This window comes from Manis javanica, chromosome 3 (genome assembly GCF_040802235.1).
Source record: "Manis javanica isolate MJ-LG chromosome 3, MJ_LKY, whole genome shotgun sequence".
Taxonomy (NCBI): domain Eukaryota; kingdom Metazoa; phylum Chordata; class Mammalia; order Pholidota; family Manidae; genus Manis; species Manis javanica.
The window spans coordinates 77308539-77320330 of NC_133158.1; positions in this window are offsets into that span (position 1 = coordinate 77308539).

The following is an 11792-nucleotide window of genomic DNA, read 5'->3' on the forward strand; positions in this document are numbered from 1 at the left end:
CTCTGAGAAAAAGTTCCTGGCAGTTAAAAAATTTTTTATTCTATCCTCACATTTGCTTATGAATTTGGCTGAGTGTAGAATTCTAGGTTAGGAATCATTTTTCCTCAAAAATTTAGAGGCACTAGTCCATTATATTCTAACCTCTGTTGCTGCTATTGAAAAACTCATACATGTTCTGATTTCTCATCTTTTGTATACGATCTTTTTGTTTCTGGAAGTTTGTAGAACTTATTTATTTCCCCAATATTATGAAATTATAGAATGATGTGGCTTAGAGTGAGTCTATTTGTAATCTATTCTGCTAAGCAATCTATGGATCCTTTCAATCTGGAAACTTTAGCCTTTAGCTCTAGAAAAGTTTATTTATTTGGATAATGATTTCTTCTTTTCTATTTTCCATTTTTTTCTTTCTCTCCTTTTGGAACTCCGGTTATAAAGGTATTAGACCTCATGATCTCGTCCTCTGTTATATCTGGTCCTTTATTATATTTTCTCTTCTATTTTCCATCTTTTTTCCTTTTTGCTCAACTTTCTTGAGGATTTCCCCAATCTTCTTTTTTTTTGAGCTTTCCTTTCCATTTTTATATGTTTAATGTCTAAGGGTTCCCAGTTTTCCTTTTTTGAAGAAACCTTTTTTTTTTTTTTGCTATCATTAATGTCAATTACATGAACAACATTATGGTTACTAGACTCACCCTATTATCAAGTCCCCACCACATACCCCATTACAGTCACTGTCATCAGTGTAGTAAGACGCTATAGAATCACTACTTGTCTTCTCTGTGTTATACTGCCTTCCCCGTGTACCCCCCATACATTATACGTGCTAATCATAATAACCCCTTTTCCCCCTTATCCCTCCCTTCCCACCCATCCTCCCCAATCCCTTTCCCTTTGGTAACTGTTAGTCCATTCTTGGGTTCTGTGTTTCTGCTTCTGTTTTGTTCCTTCAGTTTTTTCTTTGTTCTTATACTGCACATATGAGTGAAATCATTTGATACTTGTCTTTTTCTGCCTGGCTTATTTTACTGAGCATAATACCCTCTAGCTCCATTCATGTTGGTGCAAATGGTAGGATTTGTTTTCTTATTATGGCTGAGTAATATTCCATTGTGTATATGTACCATGTCTTCTTTATCCATTCATCTACTGATGTATACTTAAGTTGCTTCCATTCTTGGCTATTGTAAATAGTGCTATGATAAACATAGGGGTGCATATGTCTTTTTCAAACTCAGATCCTGCATTCTTAGGGTAAATTCCTAGAAGTGGAATTCCTGGGTCAAATTGTATTTCTATTTTGAGTTTTTTGAGGAACCTCCATACTGCTTTCCACAATGATTGAACTAGTTTACATTCCCACCAGCAGTGTAGGAGGGTTCCCCTTTCTCCACATCCTCACCAACATTTGTTGTTGTTTATCTTTTGGATGTTGGCCATTCTAACTGGTGTGAGGTGATATCTCATTGTGATTTTAATTTGCATTTCTCTGATGATTAGCAATGTGGAGCATCTTTTCATGTGCCTGTTGGCCATCTGAATTTCTTCTTTAGAGAAGTGTCTGTTCAGCTCCTCTGCTCATTTTTTAATTGGCTTATTTGTAAAGCAACCTGTTCTTATTTCATAAATGCAATATTATCTTGTATCTCTCTGAGAACACTGATGATGACCTTTTTGAATAGTATTTCCCCTGAAAAAAGTTATTTTCTTCTAGGTTGTTTTTTTCTATGTGTTTGTTTTGGCCTCTATGTCTCATAGTGAAATCTTACTTCAGCTACCTGGGGACCTCACTTGCCTACTCATATTTTTAGGGGCACTAAGAAAGCTGATGGAAGCTCTAAGCCTGGCTGAGTTTGGCTGCTATGGGTTTCACCATAACTACTGATCTAGCTAGGCCACTCCCTTGTGGATCCTCCTCCCCAAATGTCAGTATCATTACATTTTTCTTCCTGGTCTAGAAGATAAAGGACATTCCCATCTCCTGTCTAGAAGATACACATCTGCCTATCAACATTTTGATAGCTGAATATACAAGGGACTTAGAGTTTGGGGTAGGGTGGGTCTTGGTATTCAGAATATAAATTTGCTTAATCCTGTTTTCAGTGTCAGTCTCCCACCCTCAACTTTGACAAATCCTAGCACAGGGATCCTCTGTTCTACATTTTCCACTGAGCAGTTTTCCTCAGCCTTCCTCCATGGGGGGGTTGGGGTGGAAAACAATTGGGAGTCTTTGGATTGGGGGAGGGCATCTAACTGCCTTTTAAACAGACTTTAAATTGGAACTGTCCTTTTTAGCACTGCCTCCTTTCTCCCACAAGTACTCTTGTGCCAATTCCTTATGCTTTTAGGGATTCTGTGGTATAAATCAGATTACTTTTCAGCTTCCTCCTTCTGGGGAAGTCAGCTTTCTCAAGTATCCCAAGTTGTGTCAAATGTCTCCTCTCTCATTTCTTTATCCTTTTAGATTTATATCTTTCTCCCAAAAAATCCATTTATTGTCATTTTGTGAGGTGTTTGGAGAACAAAAAGTGAACATGTATTCTCATTCCACCATCTTCACCCAAAAGTCACAATAATAAAACTCATCAAAACTCTCCATGAAGCAAAAGATAGAATTTCAATGATTACCTACGGAATTTAATCAACATTTTAAAAACCAAAGACAAAAGAATTAACTAATACAGCCACTCTGAAAAACTGTTTGGCTGGCAATATCTATAATAACTGAACATATCCAAAACCAGACATATTCCACTTCCAGTACATATCCAATAAAAATAGGTGCAGTCACCAAAAATCATGCACAAAAATGTCCATGTCAGCACTATACATATTAGCCAAAAACTGGAATCAACCCTAATGCCCATCAACAGCGAGATGTATGATAAATTGTGGTATATTCAGGATTATGCACCATATACACAATGGAATACTATAAAATGAGAATTAGAAAAGTACTGCTATTTTAAGAACATAAATATGAGTGAACGCAGGCATACACTAAAGAATATATATTATAAAACTCTACTCTGTCAAATTCAAAACTATTCTATAGTGATAGAAGTCATAACAGCATCTACCTCTGAAGGAGAGGATAATGACTGGGAGGGAGTATGAGGGAGGTTTCTGGGACCTGGTAATTAATTCCCTGATCTGAGAGGTGGTTCTGTAAGTGTGCTCCCTCTGTACAAATTAATCGATTATACACTTATGATTTGGCCATTTTTCTATGTTATACTTCAAGTTAAAGGTTTCCTTCAAAATAATTTACCAAAGGAAGAAAAAGGAAGGGAAGGAGGGAGGGAGGAAGCCACTTAAGTAGATTCACTTAGTACTGAACTCTCTGATTTAAGCAGTTTCTTAGGTTCAAATGCCAACTTTTCCACTTATTAGACAGCAACTTTGGTTAAAGCATTACTTAAATTCCTCTATATTAAGATGCACTTATTCTTTCATGCAGCAAAAATGCATTGAGTACATACTCTTATAGACCACTGCAATGGGAAAAACACTCCTAAATCCTTACCCGCATAGGGCCAATATCCCAATAGAGAGGAGAAAAAGAAATACCTGTTTTACCTACCTCACAGATTTTCTATGAATCTTGAGAAAGATCATGGTGAGAACCTGCTAACCAAAATATGGCTTGTGGACCAGTAATATTAAGACCACCTGCAAATTTGTTAGGCAAATTCAGGCCCACCCAAAACATGCTGAATCAGTATTCTCCTTTAACAAGATCCCCAGGTAACTTAAATGTACATACCAGTTCATGAAGCACTGCTATAGTGCTTTGTGAATCATAAAATGCTGTCAAATGTAGGTTATTATTATTATTAGTCATGCTTACCAGGAAATTGCCACAACGCTTTGTAGGTACATTCCTATCCCAGCAAATGAGGGATAGGAGGCAGAGAAAGCACATGTTTACTGCTTTGTTTACAGGAAATGTTGTTTGGGAGTATTTTCTTTCCATTTGTTCTCTAAGTCAGCCTCAATTTTCCAAATCAATAGACCACCCCCCACTCTGCCCTTGCCTCAAGAGCCCCGCTGAAGAAAATGCAACGGATCGACTTTATTGCTGGGTTTTTCAATTGGCTTAACATTTCCTGGTCATTAAACTGGGAGCCCAGGAAGAGTACTTTGATAAAGTAATAAAATGCTGAACAATACAGGCTTTAGTTTTACAGAACTTTCCGGGCATGTCGGTACAGCCCAGCTTCTTTGTGTGTCTCTCATCTCCTAACTGGGACAGCTGGTGAAACTTTTTCCTGCAGGCTTTTTGGTAGATCTCAAATCAGACTTGTTCCAACAGTGCTTTTGTGGAAGTGAGAGCCCAGGAAGCAGCTGATTGTCTGATAGGAGAGGATGTTCTTACAGGAGTAGCGACTAATCAGACCTGCAGCAACTGTCTTCTTACAGAAAAAATTCTATGTCGAGTTATTACTATGTTAGTATTACTCAAAATTTAATGTGCATACACACCCCCAGAAATCATATTAAAATGCAGATAGGATTCACTAGGTCTGGGGTGGAGCCAAAATTTCTTCATTTCTAATACATTCCCAGTTGGTTCTCATGCTACCCATTCCTGCCCTACAGGAACGCAAGAGGAACCAAACAGCAATTTTGAACTAGGTTCCTCCAGCATACGCAACAGGGTCTGCTGATAAAAACCAATGCCCAGAAAACAAAAGGAAGTTGACTTACTGGTTCTTTAGAAATTTAGAAATTAAAAGATATATATTAAAACTACAAATGCATATTCAGATATAGCGACTTACATAAAAACTGGAAAGAAGTCCATTAAAATGTTAAGATTTGCTATTTTCTTCTTTCTTGTTTCTGCTTTCTAAACTTTCTAAAACAAACCATTTAATTACATAATATGAAAAAACTATAAATATTAGTTTTTAAATAAATTTGTACTTTTATGAATGATCCTAGCCTCATGCTAAACTCTCTAAATACTTGATAAAAAGTTCTTGAGTAAAAAAAAAAAAAGTTCTCGAGTTTTCCATATTACAGAGTATTATATATATTCAGGGTCTCTCTGCTTCTTTTCTCCATCTTTCCACCATAGGCTCAGCTCTGAGGGCTGCAAAAGGTCAAGTTGTATTGGTCTCCAAATGTATCCAACATTACATTTCCTAAGGTGAAGAACTGCTATTTTGGTTTTCCACCATAATAGTAAAAATGTACATAGCTTCATTAATAGTAAATAACTGCTACTCTCTAAGAGCCTTCTAATAAAGTCTTCATTAGAAACTGGACTTTCCAGAAGCCCTTCATGAGTACCAACTTTATAAATTCATGATTATCTTAAAATAACTAGAAGACAAAGAGTGGTTCATTTTCAAACTCCTGGGACAAAAAAGTTAGTTAAATAGAGATCATTGCTGACGATTTGGTTCTACAAGCAAGCAGAAAAGAGCCACAGGGCCATCTGATCAGAGCCTGTTCTCTTAACGTTGTGGCCTTACATTACCTCCCAAAATGCTTAACATTTTTGAGCACTTATTATGCACCAGGGGTGGTATTAATACATGAAATGGATTATCTCATTTAATACTCACAACAAATTATTTTCCCTATTTTATAGATAAGGAAACACCATTAAGAGAACTGGATATAACTTGCCTCCGAATATACCCTAAGTGAAAAACAAGACAGAAAGAGTGACTCCAGGTAGGATGTGTCTTGGTGACACTTTGTAGGAATCAATGAGCCTAGCAAGAATACAGTAAGCACTAAATCATACCAGGTTTGTTTTCTGACTTCCTAGCCTCAAAATTAATCTCCAGTTTGTTCAGTAGCTATTTTCATTATGCTCATCCACATACTGATTTGTAGCCACTAATTGATTATAGCTTGTCCACTGGGAGCTTCAAAGAAAGGTCCATTTTCCTGTTTTCCTAAATTGACTTTCTATGTGGATTCTTATCAGTTTTGCATTTTAAAATAAAGATTGATATGGCACAGGATTGGAGCTGCTACTTTTTACCACCACCATCATCATCATTCAACATGTTATGTGGTTTTCAATCTTATTTTACCTTAATTTTCTCATCTGTGATGCCGTTGAAGTTGTAAGTTCCTTTGGGGAGGAGCTACATCTTTTTATCTGAAAACAGTAGTGCTTCAGAATAACACTGCAGGGGAAAAAAAAAACTGTTAGCAATGATTGCTTCTGGGTTGAAGGTATTAAGAGTTGGGTTTTTTTTCTTCTCTGTACTTTCAAAATTTCCCACCAAGTGCTTATAATTGGCAAAAATTATTACTCCAAATCTTGTTCACTTTCTTTATCTAGGACAGTATGCATTGACTTCTATAAAACATTTCACCAACAACAAAAAATATCTAAAAGTGACACCAGAAATCAGTAGAAGTATAACTCTTACATTAAATCCAAGGCAAGACCTGTGTGGGGAAGAGGTCTAATATAGAAAGGAACCCCTTCAACTGGGAGAAAGGAGAAGAGTTGGAAGTAAAACATTTTAGTGAGCTACCATTGGTCCCCTAATCCAACTACAGAGTTCTTTGCACAGGTTCCCAGTAAAAAAAAACCTCCCTGTCCACATGACAGGGGGCAGGCTCCATAGTAAAAACATGACTTACCACCTCCCTCAATGGATGGAGCCATTCATAGTCCCTGAAATATTTTTCAAGGCAGTGTGATGCTTCTGAAATTTTATCTGATGCTTCTGAGCACAGACTCTGATATAAAAAGTACTGAAGTTAGTTCTGGAAAGTTCTTTTCCCTCCATCTCAGGGGAAAAACTTGGGAGCTAAAGAGATAGGTTTTTTAACAGTGGTTTATTTCTCTGACACTGTTGATATTTTGAAATAAGTAGAAAACCATTGCAGTAGACTTCCTGATGCTCTCTTTATTGGTGTGCCTCCTGATATCATCACTTACGAGCTGGTGACATCACAGTGTGTTGTTTGAGTTTATTCATCTCCCAAGCCCTGCTCAGATGATTGAGAGAATGACAGAGAAAATGTTGGAATCTCCTCCTGTGCATGCATCAGAGAAGAAATTGTTACCATCTTCCCAGTCCACTGAGGGAATGCATACCACGTGCTGGAAGCAGCAGGGGAAACCTCCAGCTGTCCTTGTCAGAGCAACCCCAAAATGAAGATCAGAATGGCTGCCTAAGAGACTGAGCTGGGCCACAAAGTAGAAATTACAGGCAGCAGATACAGGGGAGACAGAGGGCTGGGGCACACTTTGGGATGACGTTCTCTATGAAATAATAAAATCTGTGATGCCCCTGGGAGATGGGATGGAGGACCAATTTGACAGAAGCTTTTCCTTAATCCCTTCTGGAAATTCAGGTTTCGCTCTGGACCAGAATCCTAATGAGGCGGCTCAGTGAATCCTTGAAGAACAACGATTAAAAACCTGATGCCATGATTTGTAGACCGGTTGACTGGGTTCAAATCCCATTTTTGAAAGCAATTTGAGGTAGTTACTTTCGTCTCTCAGCCTCAGCTTCCTAACTTGTGAAATAAATAATGGTACCTAACTCACAGAAATTCTATAAGGACTAAATGAGGAAATATTTATTAAGAACTATGTATAAAAAGCACACAGAAAGCAAAAATGATAACTGTTACTAATTGTGTGTGGGTGCATAAAATTGTGTGTGGTGTAGATATATATACATTATACATATATGTTTGAGATACCTTATATATCCTTTGTATATCTCATGACAAAGAAAAATGAAGAGCATTCTGGTTTTAGTTTTGGATTTATTGAAGGTAATTAATAGTATGTGAAATGTTTTATGTGTCAGATCCCAATAATGAGTCTAAACCACAGTTAACCATGATAAAGTTATCCTGTCTTCTTGATTAATGGATTTCCAAACTCAGTAAAAGTCTGTTTAGGTACAAGTGCAAATTACTATTTGTCAAAGAAAAATTACACAGAACAGTTTACAGGCCAGGAAGATATTATTTAAGACTATTGCAATAGAACTCTATAGCAATAGAGGAGAGAGACTGACCTCAGCTTCCTTAGAAACAAAAGGCAGGAGGGTTTTCAAGTGCTAGGGTGAGCTAGTGGAAAAGTACTAGAAGATGGTAGGGGGAGGTCAGGCCACGTGATTAGGCCATCTGTGTTTGTTAATTGACACCAAGTTAGGCTCCTACCCTCCTACAAAGACTGGGAGACCTGGGTACTACCTTTCTTGATGATTAAATTTCAAAGTTTGATTCCCAGGTCCTTAAAAAGAGATGGTCCTGGATTGTAAAACTGGTGAGAGGCTAAGAAAAGATTTATATCTCAAATGGGCAAAGAATTTATAATTGCATATTTTCTAAAGAAAATGCTCTAGAAAAGGGAAGTCAGTGACCTACAGTCAGTAAGAAAACTGTCTAAATTGTAGTCAAGCTGAAAGGAATGTTAAGGCCATCTTGGTCATATTCCCAGCTTAGCAGGGCCAACCTAAAGATATCAGTGAGAGAGAGCCACCTAAGGCATAGTTTCCCTTGTGCCACCAGGGACCACCTGCCCAAAACTAGCTCTACACCCCCATCTGTAATAACCTGTCTCCTTTCTTACCTGTTAGGTGGGTGCACAGTTTGTAGAAGACTGTTGTTACACACTGGTACGATTTTGGGGGTAGCAATGAAGGACCAAACTGTACCTCATTAGCTCTACTATCAGGGCAAGGCCCTCAACAAAATTTTGAGGTACACACAGATCCTCCAGCATTTCCTCCCTTCCCCAGCTCCCTTGCTGTTTCAGACACTCTGTACCCCCAGAATCTTTCTTCTTTTCATTCCTCCCAAAAGTCTTGCTCCTCAATCTTTTACCAACATGTAAAAAACTAGCTAAGAGCTTACAGGAAACCAGAATGTTTGCACGCTAACTAAATCCCAAACTAAGTGGAACTCCTAGTTCTGACCTGACATGGGTTAGAATTTTAGAGGACCTTCCCCCTATGCTGAAGCTGCCCCCTCCCCACAAATACCTGTCACACTGACACACAGGGCAAGTCAGCACCACGGGGACCCAGCCCACTGAGGATGCACCCTGGATAGCCCTAGAGGGTCTCAGTGCCAGGCCAGTAACTGGGCGCCTGGAGATGGCGGAGGGTGGGGATTCTGCAGGTGCTTGAGGAGGGATATCAAAAGACTATGCCTAACAATCCGGGGTAATGAAAACCAGTGTTACTCCCTGTTACTTCTGCCTTAGATGTTCTCAAGCTGAAAAAATATGGGACCCAAAAAGGACCCTGCTGTTCATCTTTATCCCTCATGCATCACCTCAAGCCTTTGCTTCTAGTCTCAAAGCTATTTTGTGAGAGGAAATTTACCATACTCCAGGATATCACCTCAACTGCTTCTATTCCTACTCCCTCCAAAAACTCCAGTTTTAATGCATGTCCCCAGGGCACAGGTTAAATGAGTTAATATATGTAAGGCAGGAAAAGAGTGTCCAGTATATAATAACTACTAATCACATATTGGCTATTACATTATCATTAATTATCATTATGCCATAGCCCTGAATGTAAGAGATCTTTGGCAAAGCCAGAGGAGAGAAGTGCCCCAACTGTAGCTGCTAGATCAGCATCATAAAACAGAGGAACTCAGTAAATTTCCATAAAGGAAGACATAATCATAGCGGATAGCAGAATGGATGGTATTTTTTTTTAAGGACCGACTTCCCCAAGGATGCTGGTTCTGCTACCTTGTATCAGTCAAACCCAGAAGGCAACTGAATCTATTTTCATTTGGGGTGACATCTACCCAGCACTATAGTTACATGTAGGATCTGAATGTGGAGGGTTCCTAACTCCAGTGCTATTTCTCAAGACATGTCATGTGAGGAGTTCATCAGTAAAGCAAATATAAAGAAAACTTCAGTGATACTTGAGGGATGGTTTCTCTTGACTCCTGTTAGCATCCTTGAAAGTGACCAGCTAGATTTGTTACATAACACCAAGAACCAGTAACAGCAGTTCTGCTTCCTGGGGAAAGCCAACTTCTAAAAATTGCCACTCAAGTGTCGCTATAGGGTGATTCAATGCTAAACTGGCCCAGCAGGGTGGGATGGTTTTTTTGTTTGGTTTTGTCTTTTTTTCTCTTAAAAGGGAATTGTGCAGTAAAGATAGTTTGTATTTATGCCTGACCTAAATCTTTCACTTCCTCTCCCAGAAGTGAAACAGATGTTCAGTGTACGGTTGGGGGGAGGAATGTGGGAGATAAAGGAAATAAAATCATGATTCAAGTTATTCTTTAAAACATCAGCCAGATGCTTATTCTCTCATGTAAGTACTTAAAACTTCAACACTGAAGAGTCTCATCTTCATTTGCACATTAATTCTTTATGCCCTACCTGCTTCATCTTTACTTTAAAGGCACAAATGAAATAAAAGCAGAGTCAACAACTATACAGTCCATCTTTTCAACAGATGGAGCTGGGATAACTAGATATCCACAAGGAAAAGGATAAATGTAGACCTTAGTTCACACCATATGCATAAATGAACTCAACAAGAATCATAGACCTAACATCTTTTACTACAAGTAAGAACTAAAACTGTACAACTTTTTGATGAAAACAGAAGAAAATCTTTATAACTTGGGTTAGGCAAAGATTTCTTAGATATGATATCAAAAGCACTATCCATTCAAAAGAAAAAATTGATAAATTGGACATCATTGCAGCTTACAAGTTTTGCAAACTGGGAGAACATATTTGAAAATCATATACCTGATAAAAGATTTATATCCAGAATATATAAAAAATTCTTACAATTCAATGATAAGAAGACAACCCAATTTTAAAACAGGCCAAAGATGTGAATATTTCAAAAGAAGGCACATGAATAACTAATAAGCACATCAAAAGATATTGAACCTCATTTGTCTCTAGGGAAATCCAAACTAAAGTTGCAATGAGATACCACTTCAAATCCACAAAAATGACTATAAGCCAAAAGGCAGGCAATAGCAAGTGTTAATGAGGATATACAGACAAACTAGAACCTTCATATATTGTTGGTGGAAATGCAAATGATACCACTACTTTAGAAAAGCTTCTTAAAAAGTTAAACCATAAGACAGAAGGCAACTGAATCTATTTTCATTTGAGGTTACATCTACCCAACACTAACTACCCAAAACAAGCTAACCATAAGACTCACCAATTCTTCTCTTAGGTATCTACTGAAGAAAAATGAAAACATATATCAACACAAAGACTAGTTTGTAAATATACATAGCAGCATTATTCATAACAGCCAAAACCTGAAAACAGTCCATTGACTGGCAAATGGATAAACAAAATGTGTTAGAGCTGTATGATGGGAATATTATTTGGCAATAAAAAGGAATGAAATACTGATGCATGGTACAACATGGATGAATCTTTGAAACATTATGCTCAGTGAAAGAAGCCAGTCACAAAGGCCATGTATTATATGATGTTATTTTTATGAAATGTCCAAAACAGGCAAATCTATAGAGTCAAAAAGTAGATTAGGGATGCCTGGGGCTGGGGGAAGGGATCTTTTGGGGATGATGGAAATATTCTAAACTGGTTTGTGATTATAGTTGCACAACTCTATAAACATACTAAAATCATTGAATTAAATGGCCAATTTTTATTACCCGTCAGTGCAGCTGTTACAAAAGAATACACAGACCAAGTAAAGAGCAAGGTAGGCTAATATTGGTATGAAAAAATAATAGATTAAAAATATGATTGAGTTTAAAAGTGATCTTCCTGACAGCCAAGGGAAAAGCAGAAATATTCTTAGGGCTACATAACT